Genomic DNA, 12420 nt, shown 5'->3' with positions numbered 1-12420 from the left:
TATGCACATCAGAAGCATAAAATTTATCGGAAAACGCTTAAGTCACTGTAGAATTTATAAGCGTGCCTCGTCTATGCATAACTGTGTATCAAAAGAAACTTTTCGCAGAGCTTAACATTATTGACAAACCTGATAGCAATAGCATGCATACTGCCATTATCAGAACTTTGGTGTATAACCCAATATTTCTCTTGACACTTATTCAATACTTAACCGGATTAACGTCAAGATCTTTCACGTACAGTAATGGATTGACTGTGTATGTGATTTGCCTCATATGAAGGCTCATGATTTGCAAAACGTCGTTATTCACCAACTGGTACAAACGCTTTTACGGTTCTCAGAACAATTATTCAGTTACCCTACTTAGAGCACAATTAAGATTTGTATAATTGTCAAATAAACGATTCGCTGATTTCAACTAAATATTTTCAACTTTTATTAGTGTTACCATAGTCAACCATGCTATAGTGTTATTGATCGCCACTAACCATTACATACTGAGAATTAGAAGAATATATAAATGAAACAAAACTTTCTAGGATCTGTCGCCAAACGTCGGGATTACCGATTATTTTACGTGTGTGTGAGAGGGTGTAAGAAGCCTGATATGGCCCTCCCGATTCTTACTAACCAGTAGAAATGACCAAACTTCTGAGATTTTTTCTAACGTCAGCTAAATAATGGTGAACAGTATTGGCAGAGCCATCTCGCAATTGATGGCTTGGACAAAAACAAGAACCGTTCATTACATTAAAACTTTCGTTTGATTTTTAAATTTCAACACTGAGACTAAGTAATTCATGGATACAAAACTTTTTATATTCTTTCTAGCGTAAACGACAGAGTCACGAGATTAAAATCGAATCAGCATAAAATATTAAATTAGGGTTAACACGACAAATATAAAATCCTTACTGGTATAAACTGCCAGCAATTATTTGATTTCATCCAGAGACTTTGCAACCCGCTCCTAAGGAAATTAATTCTAACTATTTTTCACAGTCAGTAATAATAATTGCCATTTGCAAAAAACTTTTTGTTTTTCATTACGTAAAAGGAAAATTCTTCCAGCGTGATTATTACGATCAGCAAATGGTAAAGGAGTGAACAGCCAGTGTTAGATGAATTCTGTCAAACTAACATACAAAATTGCCGCACAATCTAATTTAACGTGGAGTACAGATCTAATCTTAGGGTATTTCATACGTTAAATAAATCATTTATTTAAAACTGAGAAGTGTGACACTCTAGGACTGAAAACCAGGAAATTCTAGCAATTTGTGAAACCTAATAAAATATATCAAATGAGATTGTGTTCTTAATTTGTTTTTCATTTCACTGACAGGCTTCCCTTCAGTCACAATTCTATCTAAGGCTTCCATACCATCACAATTTCATATGAGATTTTTCAAATCACAGTAAATCATTTGCGGCACTTGATATAATACAGACCGGTAGGCGATTTTCTAAGTTGACTGGTACGCACTCCCTATAACGAGTGTAATCCATCTGGTAATTTATGAAGAGTAATGAAATGCATACAAAGAAATTCATTCGTGATGCTTTATGGAGCTTCAGTGAATGACTTCGTTCAATCATCAACTCTGCTTCAGTGAATGATTCGTTCAGTCATCAACTCCATAATTATAATGACGAAAAGACCCTTTTTTTTTATTTTTATTTTTCCTCCTCAACTTTTGCAGCAGTCGACTGAATCATCGAAATATCAATGGTTCCGGACACTGATGGCCTCATTAATCACTCACCTATCACGCTGTGAACCATGATATATAAATTAGGTGTGGAGGTAGTTATATAGCCCATGTATGTACGTATTATAAGAATATGCACTCATTTACATATATATACCTGAGGGGAACAATGAACAATTCAAATACAAAAATCACATTTTTATTTGAAAGTCTGTCAACCTATCTATCTGTTCTTACAATAATACATAGACACAAAACACTAAAACTTTTTCTATTCGTACGAAAATGGATAAAAAACTACAATATCAAAACTAAAGATTTTTTCAGCAGGATAATCTGTCTGTCTTACTTTATATTAGGTATCTATTCGTGTATACACTGCTCTAGTCGTTTAATGTCATTCTGAACGTTCCATGCCATTCAAGTTTGCTTCCATTCATTCGAATCATACATGAAAATGCGTTCGCACAATAAAATACAGCTGAAGAGTCAGAATCCCTGAACGAAAGATCGGCATTCATCACATCTACAGTTGCAGTCCCAGTGGCCTTGCACTCAAAAATTTAGAAAGAAATAAAAGAAAATAAGTTCTCCGAAATCTTTTTTAACAAAAAAGCCCAAGTATTACGATAACCAGCCAATTTACACATACAAAAAGAGAGATGGAATCAACAGCAAAAAAAAAAGGCATTTTCCAGTGACTTCTAAGTAGAAGTATGAGTCATAGAACTAGTGCAACCGAGTTGCAGGGTCTGGATCACATACCACCTTGAACTCTGAAGTGTCTTCTTAATGTATTCACAACTAAAATAAAAGTATCGTAGGCATGTTCACACACAGGCTAATCTCTTACGACACGTACTTAAATACTTTTCACTGATATTTCCTTTCACAAAATAAAATATATACATAAAAATGAGTTTTGTTTTAAATAATCGGTTTCGTCTACTTCTACGCTCATCCAAAATCAAAACACTTTCGGAAGGTATTGTTTACAATCGAAATTGCTTAAAATCAAAATTGCTCGTAAAGTTGATATCACTGTGTATTTGTGATTCTACGTAGTTATTCGCTTACTATAGAAATTCTAAATATGTTTTTCCAAAAAATATTTTGGGTGCTAAAGCTTTAAAATAGAAGTCTACGACCGCAACAAATTGAATCTTACTGTTTCCATGAGCATTTGTTAAGCAGATTTTACACAGAAAATGGGAAGTTTGTTTACATATAAAAATTCCAAGCGCGTCACACTGATCTCAACGTCGAACGACAGTTGGTTTCAGTTTTAACAAAAATGCACAATCATTTCTACAGTCTTGAGAGAAAGCTTATTCTAGATGGAGCATAGAAGTGCTGGTGTATCCGGCCGAAGAAAGACACCTGCAGCGGTTCGAGTGACACTTCATTTCAAGGCATTTTATTGGATGCGCTGAAGCAGAGTTCAATGAAGGTGATAGTAACAGAGCGGAGGGCTCTAAACTGTGGTACCAGTAAGGAAATAAATGTAGAAAAGATACAGCCGGAAATACCGACTACAGAAACGTCTAAGCTTCATATTATATTATGTTATATTACATTATATTATATTATATTATATTATATTTTTATTATATTATATTATATATATATATATATATATATATATATATATATATATATATATATATATATATATATATATATATATATATATATATATATATACATATATATATCGTACTCAGATTTGCAAATGGAAATTTCACATTAACATAGTCTAGAAAAAATATATACTTTTCTAAACAATTTATGTAACTGTGAAATTTTACTTTGCAAACCTGAGTACTATATATATATATATATATATATATATATATATATATATATATATATATATATATATATATATATATATATATATATTTATGTATGTATGTATATATATACATATATATATATGTATATATATACACAGTATATTTATATATATATATATATATATATATATATATATATATATATATATATATATATATATATATATATATACATATATATATACGTATATAATATATGCACTTGCGTATACAGTATATACATATTTACTCATGTTATGCTTCAATAAGACGGGATGGTCAAGATTCTAGATTCCTTAATTTATAAAGCGCAAGTTTTCGAAGACATAGCCTACAGTCTTCTTCATCAGGTACCGACGCACTGAGGAGATGACAGCTACCCTTGGGTATATATGTATGTGCTCTTTGCAACATCTGTTGTTTACTTTCCCTAACCCCTGCCATGACCCGCCAGTTGAGCTTCAACACTTCCTGCCCTTTCCCTTATTCTTCTTGATCTCCGTGGTCGTATGCTTAATCCTTCGTTGTTCGGGATTATCCCCTTACTTTCTATCTTTTTGTTTATGCTCTCTTAAAATTCTGGTATATCATCTCACTAGCGATCTTTTCCTCACAAAATTATTCCCAACGTTGCTTTCTATTTTTCTTTTCACAAGAGCTGATGAGGGCGTTCACTACGATCACCCTCGCTGTTTTATTCTTGTTTTGATATAAAAACTCTGTAAGTTTTCAGTTGATGTTATGGTTATAATTCTAACAGCGTTTGGCCAGTGCCGACGCTTGGATGCGATGGCGAATGTTCTGCGTGTGCTGGCTTGCTTTCTCCTTGCACGATATGCTGTGTTTACCAAAATGTACTTTATCACTACTATCACAAGGTGCAAGGCAGACGCCGCCCTCTTCTCCTCCCCTTTAATGGGTATTTAATTCTGGTTACTTTGTTCCTAATGTTGCTTTTTATGATTCCCTACTAATCTAAATTTTTCGGTTTCTTGTTTAAATCCTTAAGAATGTTACTGTTTTTTCCATCTTTGTCTTGTCGCCTCTCCTTATAGTAGTGTTTCCTAGGCTTACTCTGGGCCTTCCTACACCAGTGAGTCGGGGATCCAAGTTTGTTAAAAGGAGCGATTAGATATTCAAGCTCCTGGTCCACAATAGAGCCTACAGGGTTTGCAGTCCACCTTATGTGGACCGGGAGCTTGAATATCTATTCGCTCCTTTTAAAAAACTGGGATACCAGACTCAGTGGAGGGGAAAAGGTGCATAGCCAGGCTAGAAAACACTACTGTGGGTAAAAGCGCCACGAGGGATTAAGCATGGGAGATGAAGAAGAAATACTGGAAAGGAAGGAGCAGAAGCTCACCGGCCAGGTCATGCCAGGGATTAGGAGAAGTAAACTACAGATGTTGCGAGGAGCACAGACACATATGCCCAAGTGCAGCTGTAATCTCCTAAGTGCATCGGTACCTGATGAAGAAGACTGTTTGCCTTCGCAAACTTGTACTTCAAAAATTGAAGAGTCTGGAATCCAAACCACCCGTTTTATTGAAGCCTAATATGATTAATGTGAATTATATTCACAGTGTAGTTGTATGGCTATTTTGTGAGTGTATATACATACATACACACACACACACACACACACACATATATATATATATATATATATATATATATATATATATATATATATATATGCATATGTATGTATGTATGAATATACATATAAAATATAAATCTATGTATATATACATATACATATGTATATGTATATATACAGATTTATATTTTATATGTATATTCATATGCATATACATATAAAAATATAAATCTATATATATAAAATATATAAATATATATATATATATATATATATATATATATATATATATATATATATATATATAATGTATCTATAGCATTTGGAATGACAGGTGAAGGTCTTCTGGTTAAACATATTTCGGTTCCGGAATTTTATTTGATGATCATAATGCATATATACACACACATATATACATGCATACTTTCATCGTATCTATCTTTTTTTTTCTATCCAGCCTAGGGGACAACAGTCTACCATGGTATGAAGAAAAGAGTATGAAAGGACTTTCGTCCTCACCCTCTGAACACTCACTGAGAAACCAGAAGGCTGTAACCTTCTCGCATCATCCCTTTTAAAAAGGAGTAAAAGACTAAAGGTGGAGAAAAGACTACATACATAATATATATATATATATATATATATATATATATATATATATATATATATATATATATATATGTGTGTGTGTGTGTGTGTGTGTGTGTGTATTATATATAGGAGACAGAAAAATAAATAGATACAGTAAAAGGATGTATGCATGTGTGTATGAATGCATTATGTACATTCATTATGAGCATCAAATAAAATTCTGGGCCAGAGGTACACATGTCAAATCAGAAGACATTCATGTCTCATTTCTCAAAATTAACATGTATGTAAAAATAAAATATATATAACCTATTTTCAACCAAAAGAAAAGTAGGATTTCACGATCCTTCATTTCCTCATATTCCTACCTGGAATATTTGCAAACCTAAATTAAATATAAAAAGGGAAATATGATTATGGATAAAAAAAAAAGCTTTTAAACCATCGTGATTTGAATTATGTACACAAGAATCTTTAAAAATGCGATTTCATAAATCGGGTCTTAACCTTGTCCTGGAAGTAAGAAAGGGGACCTGGCAGCTCTGAAGATAAGAATAACTTCAACGAATAAAAGTAAGGATGTTGTTTTCCAGAAGAGGCAGATCGGAGGATCTGATGACTGGAAAAATACTGACAAACAGGAACAGGAAAAAGGAAGCGAGGGCGAGTGAACATGAAGGAAAGAAAATGTTTGATCATGTAAAGGCCGAAGGGGAAAAACACATAAATAAATGAAATGTTTTTGAAAAACTAGGTTGAGCTTAAAGGAAACACCAGAGAAATGATAAAACAAATATTTCAGCCCAAGGCAGGATTCGTGGAAGACAGATATTTGAATTAAAGCCAGTCGCCTAAAAAATCAACCCCAACTTCCATTCCATTAATCACAGTCCTCCTCATCCTCTTCTTTCTAGGAGTCAAAATGTTTTCGTGTGTATTTCCTGAAGCTAATATGATCATTCTAAGCCAAAGGAAGCCACTTACCGAACGTGCACAGGCGCAGTGAATATTCACTCCGCTGCTGACAGTTCAGTCGGCTAAGAAAGCAACGCTGGGTCAGTAAGTATTTAGATGGAGGACCACTCAGAGAAGAAGGACATCCACGATACATTAGCCCCATGAACAAGCATGGGTTAGGGCATGGGCTTGCAACCTCACCCCACAAATACTTCTGGCGCCAACCCCTATAAAGGGAAAAGGCATATAGGTATGGCATTTCCTGGCGGACCTGAATCCAGGACTGGCGGAGCCCCGCATCGCTCTACCTCGCTAACTGGAGTGAGAGCAAACGAGTTTTCAGTTCATTATTCTTTAGTCTGTAAGCCTTTTTCTGATATGTTTTAACCTTCTGGTTCTCAGCAAATCTTTTTGGATGACACTGCTTTCCTCTATCCATACAATCGAGTAACTGCTGCGTGCGTAATTCACTGTCAATGAACAGAGGGGCGATAGATTTTACCAAAATCTTATCATATCGTCACCTGAATCGTGGGGCGAGAGTTCAAAACCGGACTACTCTCAAGCCACTCACTCTGAAGAAATTAGGCGTATAGATGAGTATGTGCAGTTATACATATAAGCCCTATGTATGTATATACACACACACATATATATACATACATACATATATTATATATATGTATGTATATCAAATAAATAAGCATGCACAACACTTACATACATACACATATGTTTGTGTATATATATATACTGTATGTATGTATGTATGTATGTATGTATGTATGTATGTATGTATGTATGTATATATATATATATTTATATATAATATAAATATATATATATATATATATATATATATATATATATATATATATATATATTACAATTTTCTTATACATGATCTAACAGTCATTTGTGGTTTATCACAGGCACAAGTAATGCGCATGTCAACAAGCAAGGCACTAGCTCAAAGTAACCTATTTACACCTACAGAGAATGAGAAAGAATACACACCTAACACAGTCCTTTCACGCACTCTGTGAAATCAGAACATTGTAGTGAATATATGCAATCACAGTATTTATAACAAAATACATAACATTACATCACAATAGTCTTTATCACGCAGACACACTACCTGCTTACAATATTTCACACAAAAATAAACAAATACATACTGATATAAACTAGATGAGTATAATTAACAGAAGATGAACACCGGAAACGAGATATGTTCATAAAACTTCATAATCCCTTACCCAACGACATTCTGAGTTTCCACCCGTCATCATACGTGAATTATGGAATTAATTGTTCAATTTCCTTGATGAATTTTTGAGTGATCGTCGATCAAGAATTACTGTAACAGATAATTTTGCCTTTGTATTTGTACGTGTTTTTGATGGAGAGAGAGAGAGAGAGAGAGAGAGAGAGAGAGAGAGAGAGAGAGAGAGAGAGAGAGATGAGAGAGCGATCATTTCCATGTATTTCCTATCTACTAATTCCATCTACAGCTCAAATCGTTTGATGCACTTGTTATATATATAGATATATATATATATATATATATATATATATATATATATATATATATATATATATATATATATATATATATAAGATTTCCATTCCTCCCTCATTAGGCAACTAGGAATTAAATTATACAAGAAATAAATCCATCTTTCATTTGAATTATAGGCCGAGAAATCGGCGAAAATCCTAGGTTAGCGCCCATTTGTTGAATTAGAGGAGTTCCCTACATTCCAGTCTCTTGGCCGGAAATGCCCAGGTCTACCAACAATAGAGTTTCCCCCTTCAACCCCCTACTACAAGAACACACCTAGATTTCCGTGCCATCCCCATTCATCCTTTAAAGTGCATTTGTTCAGTATCCTCATAACCTGCAATTAAGTCCTCCCGTTAAAGTGTTAAATTGGGCTAACTAAGATTTAGAAGGAAAGATTGTTCACTGGGCTTTGTTTAGTAACAAGGGAGGTCTCATTTGCACCCCCTGGTTTGTACTGACTCCGGAATTCTCTTCTAGGAGCACGAGATAGCCTGCCCAGTTCGTTAATCTATGCCAAGAAACCCTTTACTGGCTGCCATCCAAATTTCGCAAGCATTCCTGGTCGCAGCCTGGCCACAAGCCGTTGCCCACACAGAAATCATCTGGATTAACGAATGTCAATTATCCTGGAATTTATCCCTTCCAATGTCTTACTGTCTGTGAACTGATGCATTTTGGCATATCAGAGTTAACTGATGTATCTATGGCCCCTCATTTTTACATTGCGTGTCTGTAAATTACTGCATTTTTGATCTGTCATAATTGATTTATGTGTCTGTACATTGTTACATTTTTGGTCTCACATACTTGCCCCATTCTCTGTAAATAAACCCCTTTTGATTGTAAAAGAATTTTAATTCCAAACCAGCAACCTTCCTTATTCACGTAAATCAAGGAAGATTCTAAGGTAAGTTCCAGTAGTTTTCCTTTTGTTCATAATCGAGGACCCCCCTTGGTACCGAAGACAGTCTATAATAATAAATTGTCCCAATTCCGATCCACACCAAGGACTCGGTTTATGACAATATACATATATATATTATATATGTGTGTGAGTGTGTGTGTAAATATTATCTCAAACCACTGCATGCAGAGCGGCAGACAGACGCACAGAAAGACAGACAAACAGACAGTCAACCAGGAAAATTCAAGATTTCAATTTGATAAACTAATGCTTACAAATGCGACCATCGATTATTATTATCCGTTTTTCACATAAGTATATAAGTTTATAGAAAAGATTTAGCTGTGACGGTTCACGCCATTATAGCAAGAAAAAAATAATAAAAAAATTACATAAAACAGTGCTGCCAAACGCCCGATCATTAATCCTCTGAAGTCTACCGAGCGCTAAAACAGAACGCATTTCCCCATCGGATATTCAAGGCTGAAATTCTTTGAAATAGTGTGAAACTCACACGTCAATAAGCATGGCGCAGCCAATAAACATGATCTTCCATCAAAAGCTCGCATGAAAGAGGATCTACGCACCCGGTGTCCTTCATCATTGCAGGCTGCATGGAGCTATACTGGTCGGATCCTTTCCAGATTAGTTTAGTACACAACAATCACTGAAATAATTCCGTATTCGAGCAGTATCTCCAATCATTGTTGACAATAGACCCACGCTTTATAAACATGGAAACTCTTTATAAGGAATGAAAATTACTATTTTTGTGCTTCATTAAATCTCTCTTATTCAAAGGATGAACCAGACTACGCAATTAAGAATAAAATTCCCTTGTATAAAAGGCCAGCGTGTTTTTATCCAATGAATAAGCAGTTTACCATCTCTTTTAAAATTGATTTATATATATATATATATATATATATATATATATATATGTATGTATGTGTATGTATGTATATATACATATATATATATATATATATATATATATATATATATATATATATATATATATATATACACACACATACAGACAGACAGGGCCTACAAACATATATTCCCTGAAGTTCCATATCTACACTTTAAAATTCCAAGTACCAACTCAATTTTTCTGCAATTAAAATGTCACGAAAATCTCAATGATAAAAATCACATACAAAAGTTGCGAAATAAACTGCTCAGAGAAATTAAAGGAATAACGCGCCCATAGCGAGTATACAAACGCAAAGAGGGGATATGTACCAGAAGAGGTTCAATAACAAAAATGAAAGGAGGGTCATTAAACTTCCGATTCTGTCACTTTTTAGTTTTCTGTAAAAGAAAACTATTGAGATGGCTGTTTGTCTGTCAGTCGGCGCTTTTTCTGTCTCCTCTCAGATCTTAACAACTACTGAGGCTAGAGGGCTGCAAATTGGTATGTTGATCATCCACCCTCCACTATCAAACATCAAATTGCAGCCCTCTAGCCTCAGTAGTTTTTATGTTAATTACGGTTAAAGTTAGCCATGGTGGTGCGTTTGGCACCGCTAAAGGTGCCAACAACACAGGCCAACACCGGGCTGTGGCTGAAAATTTCATGGACCGCGGCTGAGAGTTTCATACAGCATTATACCCTGTACAGAAAACTCGATTGCGCCGAAGAAACTTCGACGCATTTTTTACTTTTTCTCAAAGTGGCTGGCCTGGATCTGGAAGGTTTCAGGAGTCACGAGTTCTACAATAAAGAGAAATACAAATGAAGGAATGCAGAATAGCAGACAAAAATTGGAACAAGTTGCCTATAACTACCAAAATATCACCGCATCAAGGAAGAGATTGCATTAAGATACATGACATCTTCAAAGAAAACAAGTAAAAAATGCGCCGAAGTTTCTTCGGCGCAATCGAGTTTTCTGTACAGTGTATAATGCTGTATGAAACTCCCAGCCATGGCCCATGAAACTCTCAGCCGCGGCCCATGACACTTTCAGCCACGGCCCGGTGGTGGCCTGTAGTGGTTTCAGACGCACGATCATGGCTAACTTTAACCTGAAATAAATAAAAACTACTGAAGCTAAAGGGCTGCAATTTGTTATGTTTGATGAATGGAGGGTGGATGATCAGCATACCAATTTGAAGCCCTCAGTAGTTTTTAAGCTCTAAGAGCGGAAAGAAAAAGTGCGGATGAACAGACAAATAGCCATCTCAGTATTTTACTTTTACAGAAAACTAGAATCCATTTAGTTTGACAGCAATCAATACCCAAGTACAAAGGATAGATAGGAAATAAAGAGAAACAAGATTTCAAAGGTGGAAGGTTTTAGAAATCAAGTCACATGGATGAGACGCAGTCTCGTTCATCGGAGGAAGACATTCAGAAACATTCACCCAATCGGCTAAGAAAAACACCTGAGCCTGTCTCTTGTTTCTCTACTTGTAAGTGCTCGGAAATCATTTTTCCCACCTGACAAAGTATTTCAAAAGTACCTTAGTAAACACGTCTACCTAAAAATTTACTTTTACCTTACCGTTGAGAACAACAGCCTTGATTAAATAAATTTCGAAGCAGATTTCACAAAATAAAAAACCTCGCAAGTTACATTTTAGAAGATTAATAAGAGCACTTCATCTTTATCACTGGATGGTATGATCCTTGACCAGAAATCACTATATTAAAAAAAATGAAACCAAAAACTAAAATAAATACGACATTTTTTGTATATATGAAACAACAATGCAATGGAATTTCATCTAACGTGATTGGCAGCTAAAAGGTGCACGGTACTGGTGTCGCCATCTATCGAGAGAAAGTGACTTGAATCAACAGAAAACGGAACTTTTGGTAAGCACGAGTATTTGCATCACATTGAATTCGCATGCAGTTTCTCCTTTTGCTCTAGCTCACTTGATTGGTTTAAATGGGAAAATGTATCAAAATTAGCATTACTGCTACGTTTGGACAACATATGAACATTAACAAAACTTCTGAACATTTTCCAACAAAGAAAAAGGCAGGGCAAGTCTCAATTCTTGTCGCTTTTCCGCTAAAGGCCTACTCAACGTTTCCCTCATTATGAAAGGACTAATAATTATCGACAATGACACCAAAAAGATTAATTTGTATAATAATTTTGTGTTGTATATCGAAACCGTATAACTATGCCTGGATTTATTATTGATGTGATCGCTCACCAGAGAGGATGAATTATTGATTGTCCACGTGAATAATGTCAGATAAGGCTATACAGCACCGTTTCGACAGA

General features: G+C 34.8%; 1 protein-coding gene across 3 annotated transcripts in view; it reads right to left on the bottom strand.

The window, feature by feature from the left end:
• LOC136835075 (protein turtle-like) overlaps positions 1-12420 on the bottom strand; it is a 406342-nt gene that overhangs the window by 343677 nt on the left and 50245 nt on the right. Inside the window, exon 2 of one of the 3 annotated variants that reach the window (XM_067098253.1) lies at positions 7716-7738. The exons of the other annotated variants lie outside the window; for them this stretch is intronic. The gene's annotated coding sequence lies outside the window, so the exon portion shown is untranslated. The remainder of the gene's footprint in view (positions 1-7715; positions 7739-12420) is intronic. 3 annotated transcript variants of the gene reach the window in all.

This window comes from Macrobrachium rosenbergii, chromosome 54 (genome assembly GCF_040412425.1).
Source record: "Macrobrachium rosenbergii isolate ZJJX-2024 chromosome 54, ASM4041242v1, whole genome shotgun sequence".
Lineage (NCBI taxonomy): Eukaryota > Metazoa > Arthropoda > Malacostraca > Decapoda > Palaemonidae > Macrobrachium > Macrobrachium rosenbergii.
The sequence above is the reverse complement of the archived record's forward strand: the minus strand, read 5'-3'. Positions and strand labels throughout refer to the sequence as shown.